The 14,966-nt window shown below is 42.3% G+C and overlaps 1 protein-coding gene across 9 annotated transcripts in view; it reads left to right on the forward strand.

Moving 5' to 3' along the window:
* The first annotated feature begins 1,791 nt into the window (after positions 1–1,791).
* The window catches only part of GALNT11 (polypeptide N-acetylgalactosaminyltransferase 11), a 52,991-nt gene continuing 39,816 nt past the window's right edge, over positions 1,792–14,966 (forward strand). The window contains exons 1-2 of one of the 9 annotated variants that reach the window (XM_068934217.1): positions 2,088–2,137; positions 6,231–6,367. The gene's annotated coding sequence lies outside the window, so the exon portion shown is untranslated. Of the gene's footprint in view, positions 1,930–2,087; positions 2,138–6,230; positions 6,368–6,433; positions 6,657–8,372; positions 9,304–14,966 lie in introns of those variants that run through there. The other 8 variants (XM_068934220.1, XM_068934214.1, XM_068934221.1 and 5 more) reach the window with 8 other exon arrangements.

A 14,966-nucleotide genomic window follows, 5' to 3' on the forward strand; every position in this document is an offset into this window, starting at 1 on the left:
ACTTGAGTAGGCGAAATACCTGGAATTACAAGGTAGGCAAGAACTGGCCCAAATGAGAAGAACTGCAAGGATAATAATGGTTCTGCAGAAAGCAGACAGTGTATATACTGAGCCTGCTTTTACCTAGAAGAGCTTAATACACACCTACAATCCTCAGGCTGAATTATTACGAATGAGAGATCAAAGCTGCATATTAGGCATTATGAAATAGGAATGATAAAAAGCTGGTTGGCGGGGATGCTGGCTATGTGACTATCTCACGTAACTGCACGTTACTTTCATCTTGATCCCCACAACTGTCTTGTCATCTGCCTGCTTACTCCTCCATGGACTGCCACTCTTTTTCCTATTACTGCAGCTTCTGATTAAGCAATGGCTTTTTGGCCTCTATGCTTTAATGCTTTAAAGCTACAGCTTTTTTGACAAGTTCTGTATTCTGCTCTGTTCAAGTTATTATAAAGCACCTTGCCACAATCTCTGGATCCCAGGGAGAAATATGCACCAAAGAACAAACTCAGGTGCATCAGCCGTGCTTAATTTCCACTTTACTACAATTAAATCTGCCATCCTCAAAAGTCTCACTCAGCAGATACTATCAAACACTGCAAGCAGCTCAAGTTCTGTATCTGGCTATGCTCAAAAAACTACTCAGTCTTGGCAGTGCCGAGCAAATCTGGCACATCGTTTTTCTTACGCGTTCACCCAACCAACATCTTCTACCAGTTTCAGCCCTCAAAGGACACCCACCAAGTCAAATTCTGCACAAAGCTCCGTCAGTGGTGAAGCTGCTCCAGCACCCTTTTGTATAAAAAGTCAATGGTTAGATTACTTATTCTAGACATGGAAAAACCTGCTGGTTCAAGTTCCCTATCCGAGGGGACGTGAATTCTTGTTTCCGGAGGTATGTGTTAACTGCCAAGCTCAAGTTATTTTAGGGTATTTTAAGTGTTTTAGATGGTGGACTTTTCTCAGCTGTCTCCCCCCTCCCACTGAACTGCTCCATTTTGCGAGCAATAATCGCTGGGCCAAAAGAAGAGTGAAAAGTCTTATAAATGTCTTATAAATGTCTTATAGTCTTATAAATGACTGGCTAGAGCCTGATTTCAGGCCCTTCCCTTCCAAGCACCCAACCCAGCAACCTGTATGAACACATTTTTCTTCCCAGCTTAATGAATGTTTAATTGCTTGCACAAAGCAGAACGGCTTCCAAAGGAGCCGCTGCATATGCTCTGCTCTTGACACCTGCTGCTGTCAGATGGGGGGTCAGTATCCCCTGAAAGAGGGGGCAAAATCAGCCCCATACACTCCAGGGAGCTGCTGAAGAGACTACTATTTGGCCCAGACATCCCGTCGGCCTGACCTCCACACGCCTCTTAACTTTTTGCCCTTGCAAAGTCACAGCACAGGTACTTCCAGGAGACATTTAAGACCAAGAAGCCCAAAGCAGGCACTTCCCTGACAGACTAGGGAGAGCTTTAGCCTTGGGGGGGTGGGGGGGACAAGGCAGCGAGCTCCAGCGGCCTTGCCCTCAGTGCTATGGCCGCAGGGTGCGCAGCGAGCTGGGCAGAGGCACAGCCGGGCCCGGGGAGACTGAGGGCTGCACCTCCAGCCTCACTCCAGCCCTGAGTCCCCTCTGTGCGTCTTAGCCGCCTAGAGCTCAGCCCAAGGAGCCGGGCAGCAACCCAACCCACCCCCTCCCCGCAGCGACCGCCATCTTCTCAGGCCGATTCCGCCCCGCCTGTCATGGCGGCCGCGCCCCGGCCGCGTCACGTGACGCCGCCGGCCGGCGGAGGGGGGGGAGGAGCAGGGAGGGTCACGTGGCGCCGCCGCGCGTCTCCAGGCGCGAGCGGTGCGCGCTGCCGCCGCCGCCGCTGAGGGCACGGGGCGGGCGGAGGGCGATGCCGCCGCCGCGTCCCGCCGGCCGCCGCGGTGAGTGCGGGGCGGTGTGAGGGGCGGCGGGGGACCGGGGCTGGGCGCTCGGCCGGCTTCTCCTAGGGGCGGTTGAAGTTATTTCCTGCCGGCCGTGCCTGGCGCGGCTCCGTCTCGGGGTTGGCCAGCTTGCGGCTGCCGCCGGCGGGCTGGGCGCAGAGAGAGGGGGCGCTCAGCCGCCGTCCGGCCTCGGCGTTAGCGCGGGGAGGTGCGTCCGTTTAACCGCCCCGGGGGGCCGTGAGGCGGCGGGCAGGGCAGGGCAGGGCAGGGCAGGGCAGGGCAGGGCAGCCCTGCGTGGGGCTGCAGCGAGGCTGGCAGCGGCGCAGCCGTAAGCCTGAAACGCGGGGAGCCGGCGCGGCTCCTGTCATTGATTCCCTTGGCGGGCCAAGCCGTGCGCCGTCTGCTCCTCGGCTGCTTGCTGTGCCAAAGCTTTCTCTAGCTTTGTGCCTGGAAAACTTATTTTTAAATCATTTCTCCTTTTTTTTTTTTTGGTTCCTTCCTCTTCACAAGGATGCGTTATTTAACGTGGCTGGGCTCCAGCCCTTCTAGGGAGCTCCCATCGCCGTGTGGCTTCATCTATTTATTTTCTTATTGGTGGGTGTTAAAGCTTGTAAGAGCGGCTGCAATGGAAAACGCTGAGAGCAGTTTAGCAGCCTCCCAAGTTGCCTGCGAGGTGGCAGAAGGGTTGTTTGCTCCCTCGCTGGGGTGGGAGCAGCCTCTGAGCTGGCCTTGGCAGGTCTGACCCTCCTCTGCTGCGGTCCGGCCCCAGCAGCCGACGCGGGCGTTCAGGAGCTGCCTCTCCAAACAGCTGCTTCACCTCCGGTCACTTCTTCATCGATAGTAAGCTTAAAACTGCCGCTGAGACTAATTAAAACACTAGTGCTGTTTGGTACAGTATCTCTTCTGAACTGTATCCTGACCGTCTTTTCAGTATCAATTACAGGACGGTTGCAGTAGACCTTCCACAACTCTATTGTATAACAAGATATCAAGTGCAGCCCTTCTTCCAAAAAAAAAAAAAACCAAAAAACCCCTCATGACTTGGCTTTGTTGCTGCCCTGTAAACAATCTGTGCTTTATCCATTCTGCCTAGGGTGCTTGAAGTATTACTTTCCCTTTGAGGGAATGGTGAAATCTGTTAATGCCAGGACAGTAATTATGCAGGTGGGCAGGATCATCAGTGCTCTGGTACTTCCTAATATTCTTGTTTTTCTGGAAAATGTATTTCAGTATAAGATCAGATGGCTTCTGTCCTTGCATAGAAAAAGTAACGTGAAAGTGACATTTAATGTTTCTGAATACTTTCTGATCTAGCATCTGCTTTCCCTCAACATGGATCCCATCTTAATAATAATAAAAAAAAAACCTGCTCCCAGAGATCTCCAGTTAGCTTAAGCTGCTCCAAGTGCAGGCAGTGCCCAACAAAGGGTGGTACAAACCTCTCCTTGGCAGTATATTTCTTTCCCCCTCCCCCCTAGGGAGCCTCTGCATATGTGAAATAATGCAGTTGGGATTCCTAGACCTTGTTTTAGAACAGCATAAAAGTCCAGGTGGTTTCAGATAAGAGGCTTTTGATTAACAAGCAATTGGCCTCCCCCAGTGTAACTGTCTCTGAAGAACTGCATGCCTTCTGCATAGGCTTTTCCTCATCTCTGGGTAAGATAAGCTCCTGCAGAGTTTTAGGAGCTCTTCTGCAGCAGGGAAGGAAAGAAATAACACTGCAGCTCTAATGAGCCTTCATCTGTCAGCCTCAGATGAGGAAGCCAGCAGGCTGAATGATGTGTGTTCTGAGTTAAGAGATTCTGACTGCAGATTTTGGGGCCTGTTACCTGTTTTCCACTATCTAATCATTTTGCTTCAGAGAAGGCAAGTCAGTACTCCATTATGCCTAGGGATAGAATTGGAAAGAGTTCTTAATAAGCTACTGTGTGACAGTAGTTTATGAGAATGGGTGGATCTGATCACCGTTTTTATAGTGATGTAAAACAACAGTAGGTGAGGTTCAAGCGGTTTAGGAGAAAGACAGCCCCAAAACAGCAGGGTTAGGGAAATAAAGGTGAATTACTAGAAATTTGTCTATACTGATAAGTATAGACTTACAGTAAGTGCTAAAAAACCAAAAGTTTGAATAGTAGTTAAAGGGCCTGTCTGCGGAGTGGAGCAAACTGGGTCAAAACATTTGAGGTGATTAGCAGTAACTGAGCAAACAATAACAGTGGGAGTTGCAAACCTTCCAGCAAGAAAGAATAAGGTACTCAGGAGTGAAAAGATCAGAGGGAGGATTGTGCTTCCTTTGGTTGTGTTTCCTTGGAAGGTACTGTAAAGAGATTGCAGGGACTGAGCAGTTGGCAGGCTGAGTTTAGCAGTGTGGCAGCTGTGTTGATTACCAAAGCAGAAAAGTTAGAGGAGACTTATAGCTGAAGGGACAAGGTCAAATTTTGAAAAAGCATAACCATTCCTGTCTATGGCAATTGAGTTGGTCAGCTTTCTAAATAGGTCGGTCTGTCTAGCTAGGCAATGCTACTGTTTCCATGCATCTCTGAACTCAAATAATTCTCATTCCTATGGCTCATTCTGGAAAAATGCTGCAATACAACTCTATTTCATGGTGTCAATGAGCAAAACTATGCCTGTGTGTTTCAAGTAGGGAAGTCGGTGTTCTTTTCCTCAAAAATTTTTTCCGTGGTGCATCCTGATTCAGCCTCTGCTAGGATGTGGGAGGCAGATAAACTGTCTTGATTCTTATCTAACATTTCTTTTCAAAACATATGGAGATGAATGCATCTACTGTTGCAGCTACTGCGCTATTTTATAAAGTACTGTCAGTACAAAGACTTTGGCTGTTAAACCAGTGTTTAGCAACATGAGTCAATGCATTCATTTGTTCAGCTCATTCTGAGTAAGAGTTAATGGTATCTACCACATCCTTCAGCTGTGCTCTAGCGTGTTTCTCATGTGAGTCAGCATTGTGTAATAATTAGTGTAAATACTATATCTGAAAACTGCAAACTAGTAATACAGTGTAACAAGAAAAAGGGAAAATTAGGAAGCTGTTGATTCTATGTCAATGTAAAGTTGACCTCAAGTATGCTAAGCTTCAAATATTTTATTGTATGGCCTTCTGAACTCCTTCACTGAGATGGGAAAATACCTTTAAACATGTAGGCTAAATACCTGATTGTGTTGCCAAAACAGAGCATGGATTGAAGTCTCTTAGAGTCGTGTGCTATACCTACCTCAGCCCTTTCATGTGTAGTATAAGGGTTTTTGCAGCCAGATACTTTGCAGGTTTCAAACTGGAATATGGTGCTCAGGTGTGAATCAACTTTCCCACTGTTTACACTAGCTACAGACCCCTAATGCAGGGAAACTCCGAATTTTATGTTGTCTGCTTTATGTGTTTAGTATAAGCAGGACACAAGTATGCAGGCTGGGGAGGAATCCAGACCTCACCATCCCATACTGCTCACCGGCAGATACTAAGATGTCTTTATTAGCTCTAAATTCAGTTTACGGTGGGTGAGCTGTTTTATTTTTCTCTCCTGTGACAGTAGTAGTTCTGCGCGATTATGCATTTGTGATGTTAAAGATTTGACATGACCAGCAAGTTAACCCTTATTGACCATGCTGCAGTAACTGCAGGTGTGCATGCTCTAACCTCTCTTTTGACGTGGGGCAAGTTACCTTGAAAAAAATCACTTCTGCTGTGCAAGAGGAAAAGAATGTATGCATGAAGAAATGTTGCAGAGCAGCTGGTGTGAGGTAACTGTTCTTCTGCCGTAACTTCTTTACGCCCGTCCTAAGACCTTTGCCCGTGAGACACTGCACCATTCAAGAAGCTGAATTTTAAATTGATTGAACTAATACATAACCTGCAAAGGCATACTAAAAACAACATACCTCAGTAAATAATTGGTATGTGCCACACTGATTTAAATGAGTACTTCAATGGATGTTAAGAGCATATTCTTGGAGGTCTTGTTTTTAAACTTATATGAAACAGTCCAAGCGTGGCTTGGCTAAATGGCATAGACTGTCTTGTACAGACAGGGATTAAATTAGCATCTCTGTTTTAATTAAGGCCACCTCTGAAGGTAAGAGATCCTTTCCCAGGAAACACCAGACTCTATCCTGTTTTGACACACAGCTCCTCATGAATCAATCTTAGTAGGTTTTTTCTTTTGACTATTTTGCTAATTCCTGAAGTGTAATACCAAGGACAAATTATTTCACTGGGCATTTATTAGTGAATTTATTTTCTAAAAATGCTCTTTTCTTTAATTTTCTTTATTTTTTTCCAGGGTGGAGAGGGAAGAAGGGAATAGGTGAACCTTTTCTGTATTTGGAATAACAGCAACTGCCTCTCTCCAGACATGCTATGGAGAGTTCTGGCAAGCTAAAGGACTGAGGCTGAATTTAAGTTCTCTATGCACCCTAGGTATATTTTTTTACTTCCTGGGAGAATTGTACGTTTGTTTCTTTTTCATTGGCATGTTTTCAGCAGCAGTTCATCAGGAAGGAAGAGAGGAGATGGGAAGGAAGAGAAAACCACACAAATCTGGAAGAAAGGCTAATTAAAAACCCTTGGGACACCTTAATTTTGACAGATATCATGAGTGCCTTTCATCAGGAGATGCTCACATTAATCCCCTGTGGAACAAGAGAAGAACAATTTTTGAATTGCATGCTAACCTATGCTATCAGTATATTGGAAAGTATAGCTCCTGGTAAAGTAGGAAAATATACTTTTGATCAACTATTTACTTTGTTGCAACATGCTTAATTTCGGTGTGAAAATCCTGCGTGTGTTTTCGCATTGAAAACATTGGGAACAGGAGGAAAAAAAGTGACCGGTTGGAGATGGAAAAGAACCTCCTCTGGAGGAAGGGAGGGAGTCTGTAAGATCGTGGAGAAGGAAATCAGAGAAAATTAATTTTTGGCATAACTTGCAGCAGTTTTCTCTCTCTACACGTAATATGAAATTTCTATATGCTATTGATTTATCATTCTAGTATTACATTTAATGACCCCAAAAACATCTCCTACACAAGCGTTTGGTAGTATAACTCAGAGAGGCGTGTGGGAGGAGCAGAAGGAATGGGTTATTGCTGTTTAAACCCAGAGCCTTATTCAGTATTTATATTGCCTTCTGTTACTGTGGCCTTGGAATCTTTGATGCCTTTATTTTAATGTATTGGAGTTTTATAGCTTAACTTAACAGGAGTTAAAAATTATTAACAGATTAGCAAGTTAAATGCTTTCCTATCTCAGACAATGATCTGCTAGCTTTTGTGGACTTGCAGCAAAATATTTTAACTTCCATTTACAATTTTGATGCTGCATTTAATCTTTTTATTTTTGAACAAATATTATATATTTACGCTAATGGCAGTTATTCAAGCTCCAAAAAGGTGTCGGTTCCAGAGCTAACAGAACTAAGCTCTGGGGGCAAGCTGCAGTGACACAGTACAGGTCATAGACTAATATTTGGGGTGAGCTATGTTACCTTACCTGTGGTGATTTCTGATGTTTGACTACGAATGAATGTAACATGTCTGGGATGCAAACATAACACTTCTGTTATATTTTTTAATGGAATCTTCTGTGGATTGAAAATGGAAAATCCAGCAGACAAAGGAGAAGTGAAGGAGCTGTGCATGACTTGTGGAAAATGGACTTGGAGGTTTGAAGTATTTGATCTACCGCTGTAGGATAAGATGCAACTTAACCGTTCCCATGATATCAGTATTAGAGAGTCTCTAATTCTGTAGTACTAAAATTTAAGTGCAGCAGACTTGTACATACCAGTTCGGGTATAGTCTCCTGTGAAGTTTCTAGTCTGAGGCTGCAGATGCATTTAATGTACTTTCTGCATGCAGCTGTTGGTTCCAGTATTGCACTGAGTTCTGAGCAAGCGGATGTCTTTGGACTTAATCACAGAACTGGGATTTGCAAAAAAAATTTTTGCAAAAGGCAGTGTCTGTGGTCAGTAGTCACAGGCTTAAAACTGAGTCACTTCAGTGAGGTCTGTTTTAGTCTCTGTGGTTTTTTTAGAATCAGAAAATGTATTTTCACATTGCTTGGAAAAAAGGCTAAACCACTTATTCTTAATTTTTTTTTGAAGAAGATACTTTCAAACAGAAAGTATATCCGGAAAATTTCAGTCAGAATTTGGAAGTTTTCTAAAATTATTAGTGATTTGAAAAATGAGGAGCAGAAGAGTAGTAGAATGGAAATTTGTATGGAAACTTAATGATGGTTTTCCGTACATTACTACAGTCAGTAATGCACTGATACCATGATGAAGGATGCATTAGGAAATACACTGACTGATCACGCTTCTTTAGTGACTGGCAGTAGAATGGTCAAACTTGCTTATGTTGCCAAACATGTGGATCGTGAATCAGTTAAAACAAAAAACCCCACTAACGGCGCTTTTGGCGCGGGATACGCGGTCAAATGAGAAACGGTCTTGTAGCATTCATGTCCGACGACTCATCGAAATTAGCTTGTTGTCGTAGAGAAGCTTGTGTTTGTTACCCTGCTCCCAGTTAGGTCTTGCAAGCAGAGCTCAGCAACAAAGTGTTAAGTTTCAGGCTCCCTGTTTTATTGTTCACTGAGAATGAAGACACCAACTGGGTTTGACTGCTACTGCAGTAAATGTGTTTTCGCAATGTAACCTTGCACTCCTTTAGTGCCGACTCTTCTGGAAGAAGGTGAGCGTCTTTCTGTTCAGCGGTTTATGCAGAAGTCTATCTAATGAATCTAAAAATCATTATCTAATGATTTTTCATACGTCTGTTTTTACTGTTATTTTAGTGAACTTTACGAACATAATATGCAAGAACAGCTAAGTAGATTTTAAACATTTAGAAAAGGTATTAAGCAGCTTACTTGTGTGTAGTTGACCTTGTAGGCTCTCTAACGTTTTGTATTTATATATAGCGCTGGAGGGTTATAAACGCTAATGTTTCGATACCTGGATCTTTAATGTAAGGGAGAGATTATTGTAAAGGCAGTTATCAGTGTGGTTTGTTGTTGTTTTTTTTTTTTTTTTTAATGCTGCAGTTTTCTAAGCTGTGCATGAAGAAGGAAGGACTAATCAGGGAATGGCTATTGTGACTTATTACAAAATTCATGTGTTTTTCTTTGGAGACACAGTGTGAACATCCTGGTTTCTCTGAGCATTGCTTTTGCCAGTTAAAAAAAGGTCTCACTGTTTCAATTGGACCAAGAAAGTATTTTTAGCAACTAAAAGAAGGAAGGTATTTTTAGGACTACATGAATGGCATGACATGTATTTATATGCAAGATGGCTTAGAGTAAAATCCAGCAGAGCAGCCCTACAGGTCAACATGTTTGCTAGAGAGACAGGTAAGAAAATTCCTTGCGTATTATTGTCCTGGTAAATCAATAGCATTTTGGGGGAGAGGAACGAGACGCTGTAGCAGTGTGATAAACCCGTCTACTGTATAGTGCTTATTTACTCAATGCTGAGCACTAGGATTTTGATAAGCTAGTGTTTCTAATCCGAGTACTTGCTTTCCCTAATCACAAACTGGACTATTATTTTAATCTTCTTGATGTAATGTTGTACTACTGATTGTGCTGAAACTAGTGTTCTGTTCTGTTGCTGGTTAACGTGAGATCCTGTCTCTTACGAAACTTTTTCCTTCCAAAGCTTGTAACTGCTTTTTGCAATTAAATTCTGTATCCTTAAATGAGAGACCTTGTGAAATAGTCTCACTTCTTGGAGAGGAGGAATCTCTGGGCATAAAATATTCTTTATCAATAAGGAAAATCAGCATGTTTTGTTTTTGACAAACTGAAATAGGTTAAAGAAATCAAACTCCTTCAGTAAGGATGCATTTCAAATGGCAGTGGATAAAGAAGTAACTTTGCATTTTCATTTAAAAATACCTCTGAAATTTATCTGTATTCACTCTGATATGGCAGCCTTTTAAGTAAAGCTTTTGTACTCTATGTGAGAAATTCCGAAATGCTTGATAAGCAAAGTTATGCTCCTAGAGGAGGCATTCCAGTATACAGTCCGCAGGTTTGAAAACTGCAGTGCTCTGGTTAAAGTCCAACATCTGAATTACAAACTAGGATACCTAAGCGAACAATTTGACGGTGGTAGAATAGTGAGGGATGGGAACTTAGGGTGATGATCAGTTTTAAGATTTTCCATAAGACATCATTGGCTTTTCAGACTTTATACTTGCTGCAATTTAATATGATGTAGCTAATTATTCTTAATTGAAAGATGGTTCTGCAGTAACAACACAACTTAAAATTCAAGTTCCCCATCCCTCAAATCTTGTTCTTCTCTCAGATTGCACGTGATCTTAGGCAAGATATGTAAGGTCTGATTTCTGAAGTTCTTGAAAACTCCGATTGATCAGAACAGTTTCTTTCAATAGGAAAGTATACTTTCTTAGGGCTTTGGCTGTTCATGTAACTAGTCTCTCTAAGCACCTTTCTTTATCTGTGAAGTATGACAAGTATCTGTATTTTAAAATTATTTATCTTTACGGTGTGTTGATCAAAAGTTATGTTAGTTCCAGTAGCGTTTATTTTAGGTGGTATGACACGGGTATAGCTATGCTGAAATGACTAAATTGTTGGCTTTCAAAACTTCTGAAGTTGCACTAAGAAGTAACGTGCTCAGGCTAGTTGAAAATAGATCTTTATGTATAGTCATCTCATTAAAATTAATGGGAGCAATGATCTCGTGCAAGACAACAGACTTTGGTTCAGGGTATATTTCTATGAATGACGTTTGCTGTCCCTGGAGTTAGGTTAGTCTTTTCTAACTTGGTGGCTAGTTCATAACTTGGTGGCTAGTGAACTATCTTGAGTCACTTTTCAGCTGCATCTGTCTTTCCACCTGTAAAACAAGGCACAATGCATCTTTTCTCTGGGAGCTTTAAAATGAGATTCAGAATCATTCAGGGTGGAAGGGGCCTTGGGGCCTCCAGCTACAACTGGGGTTGACACCGAATTTGGAGCAGGTACCTCAAGACATTGTCCAGCTGGGTCTTGAAAACCTGCAAGGCAGGAGAGTATGGAGATTCCCTGGGCTCTTGTGCCGGTGCTTAATTAGCTTCACAGAGATAGTTTTTCCTTGTATCAGGTTGAAACAGGGACCTTTCAACTGATAACCGTTGTCTTTGATTCTCCCACCTTGTATCTCAGTGAAGAGCCTGGCTCTGTTTTCTGGATAACTTCCCATAGGTACTGTTAGGCTGCTGTTAGGTCCCCCCCAAAGCCATCTCCTTTCCAAGCTGAACAAGCCGAACTCCCTCAGCCTCTCCTCACAGGGAAAGTGCTCCAGCCCTCAACCGTCTTGGTGGCCCTTCACTCAACTCAGTCCAGTTTGTCTATGTCTGTCTTGTACTGGAAAATCCCAAACCGGACACAGTGCTCCATCTAGGAGTCGTATGAGTGCTGTGCAGATTGGCGTAACTGCCTCCCTCAGTCTACTGGCTGTGCTTCTGTTGCTATAGGTGGCATGTTATCAGCTGTCATTGTTGCAAAGATGCCCTTTTAGCTCGTGTTTTGTCAGATCTCCCCGGTCCTTTTCAGCAGAGCTACTCCCCAGTCTCTCAGTGACCAGAGTGGTTGTCTATGCCAGGTGCAGGGCTTCACATTTATCCTTGCTGAATGTCATGACGTTCCTGCTGGCCCGTTTCTTCAACCTGTATTTACATGAGTTGTTACGTGCCTACACTGGGTCAAAAATAGCCACCTAATTCGTGAAGTACGACGACCCGTCCCTTCTGTAAGGCCAAAAATTAAGGACTGATTTTCTTCTCAATGGTAAAACTAAACTGGTAGGTGGATCCAGTTTTGTGTTAAGAACAATCCAATAGGAGCTTCTTTATAGGCAGTTGAATTAGGTTGGCTTTTAGATTTTAGAGCACGTGAAGCACTAAGCTTTTGTCTGCAAAAGTCTCGTGTGCTGAATGCACGTTCAATGTATGTTGCTGTAGTGGTGTCTGCCACAGCCGGGAAACAACCTGAAACGATAGCTGTCTGAGATGTGCCTTTTTCATCTTTCTAATCTATTAACTGTGAAGCTTCCTGAAGATTGCTTGTAATGTAAGGGATGTCTGGCAGGAGAGAAAACAAAAGGAACTGTCACATAAAACTGCAAGAGCTACTGTGAATGGCATCTTTCTTGTGTGATGAGTGTATTATTGGAGTACTACTTCTTTCTCATCTGGCCTCTGTTCATCATACTGTTAATACTGTTGTTTGCCAGTGATTTCACAAGGAAACAAAAAAGCATGTTCCTGCTGATACTTCTTTGGAAGAAAAATAATGGCAGCCATAACATGCTGGAGAGGCCAAGAAATATGTAAAGAGTTAAGGCTATTGAAAGAGCAGAGTCTTGTATTTGTAGGTAGTGTTACTTTATCATCTTTGTTGTCCTCCAAAAATAAAGTAAAAATTAAAAGCATTTGTAGAAGGTCATAAACCAATTTATCCTGACTATTACCCTGTAGAAAGATGAGAAGTCTTAGCTTAGCAACTTTTAATAGAATCTCTTTAAAATGGAGGTTATATACATCTATTCCCTCCCTTAATATAGGTCCAAAATACACAGGCAGTCTTGCAGGAAATCTGGGTAGTATGAGTTGTGTCTCTGCTTTTAGTTTTTCCAAGAACAGCTTTTCTAAAAAAAAAAAAAAAAAAAAATAAAAAAAATAAAGACAGACTTTGAGGTTGTTTTCTCAAATAATTCCAATTTCTGCTTCAAAAAACTTGAGGTTAAGCTGATCCTCTGTTTGACCTCTGACAAACATGAGTTTTGGCACAGTGATGAAATATCTAGTCATACAGTGTTTACTAAACTGTTGAGGTTCATCCAAGCAAATGTTGGCATTTAAGCAGTGGTTGGTTAAAGATCCTGTAACTGCTTTTGCTCTTGAGCCAAAATATTGTGAAATCCAATTGACCTTTTTTTTTTCTTTTTTTCCTTTTTTCCCTCTCCATTAAAAATATGGAAGGCTCACCTAAAGGTTAGTGCTAGAACTGCCTCGGTTACTAATGGCAAACTGTACCAGGCTGTCCAGGGGGACAGAATGCATGATTGTCAGGCAGTTATTAAATGCATGTAGAAATTACTGGGTTTGAAGAATGATTTGAATGTCATGCTGGTATTCTGAGGAAGTCACAAGAAGTTGATCAGACCTGGAAATCAGAATTACACTGTAATTACTAAAGCATGAGACTAACAGCAGGGTCCTAGAGTTTTTTCAGCTGTGTAATTGATTGACTTTCAGAGGTTTTTACTAAGTTACTTGTATTTAACTTCTTTCTGTTTTTTTAAAAAAAAATCAATGATTTACTACTTCTGCAAGGAACTGAGATTTCTGTACTGGAACTTGTGGAGATTAGGGAAGAATATTTTACTCTTGGCATTTCTGGCATCCTGCTGTGCAAACTCTGTTCTAAAGCTTTGTCAAAGTGGAAAAGCTATCAGGCGATAAGTATACGACGGTCACTTTAGAGCAACAAGGTTGAAAGTCAGAATATTTGTTTAGAAATGCTCAGAAAACACTACTGCATTCTCTTGAACTCTTTTAATTGAGTTGATGCTGAGTAGGTAGCTTCCCAGACTGTGTAATGTTTTCCTTTCTATGTCACCTCACTTACCTCTAAAATGGATTACAGTCTCCTGGTATAGGAGATTCTGCCACCTTGAATGATTTTGTTTGTCATGTTGAACTCTCTCTAACTGGATTTCTAAGTATACCAGTGCAATCAACCATAAATCCTATGTATTCCTAGGATGATGTGTAGGTTAATGAATGCTTGTGAAATACTTCCAAGGTATTATCATAACTTATACATTATTTGCTGTGAAAGCTCATACATTCCCCAGACAATATATGTGTCTTCTGTTCATTCTGGAACAGAGTCTTTTGCTACCTGCGTTTCTGGAAGAAAAAAGAATTGTTTGAGGTATTTGGAAAGCTTACTTTTGGCAGCTGCATTGCTCTTCAGAGATGAAGGTGAGAAACGGTATAGATCCTTCAGGCCTAGTCCAAATTACCAGTAAAATCTGTAAGGGTTACCCTGTTACAAAACAATTCTTCTTGATGTATTTGAATCCTAGATTTTTTCCTATGGCAATTAGTGTTTTTGCTTCTATTTGATTAAATAAATAGAAAGCATTTTAACTATACTGTCCTAATAGCAATTTCATGGTGACTGGGTTCAGTGTTGTTGTATTTATTACACAGATGAAAATGATTCTTATGAGTCTACTGATGTGATTCGGATAAGGCAATTCTGCTTTTTCAGACTAAATTTTTTTAGATCTAACTATTCAAACCTGCTGGCTCTGCTTGCATTACCCAAACTTTAGGGCTGCGAAGTACAAAAATGTGCTTATATAATCTGGAACTTTAGTTTCCGTGTCTCTTTTTCTCATGCAGCCCGTATCAGGCCTGAGGAAGATGCTGATATTTTGGATCTGAAACACAGGCCCTTTGGATCTCCCGTATTCAGGAGTGGCTTGTTGACTTAAATGCCGTAGTTTGGCCTTAAGTTTGAAAATCCTTCTTTGAGAAACCAACTGAGAGAAGAGGATAGGTGTTTCCTGAAGACAACCACCAGAATATTGTGACCATGCATAGATAGTCAGAGACTGTTGTTGGGCAGACCGGTAAAGTGTGTTGCCTAGAAAACTTTGCAGAAGCACTCTGGACAGGGGAAAGGCTTTCATTCACTGTCTCTAGATGGCTTGCAGAAAAGAAATAAAAGAATGAGGAGAAGGATCAGATAAAAATCAAGGGCCAAGCGGCTGCCTCTGTGAGCTTTCCCCTAGATTCCTGTGATCAGTATGGAGCATTCTCTCCTCCTTCCCTCTGAAGTGCATCAAAGTGGGGTTGGTTTCATCGTATTCTGTAATGAGTCAAGGGTTACCAACCTTTGGGTATGGGCGGGGAGAGGATGCACTGACATGGCTGTACTTTGTGTGCATGAAAATACAGAACGAGAAAGGTTCTCCTGGTTCATCAGGC

The sequence above is a fragment of the Struthio camelus genome, chromosome 2, assembly GCF_040807025.1.
Source record: "Struthio camelus isolate bStrCam1 chromosome 2, bStrCam1.hap1, whole genome shotgun sequence".
NCBI classification, from domain to species: Eukaryota; Metazoa; Chordata; class Aves; order Struthioniformes; family Struthionidae; genus Struthio; species Struthio camelus.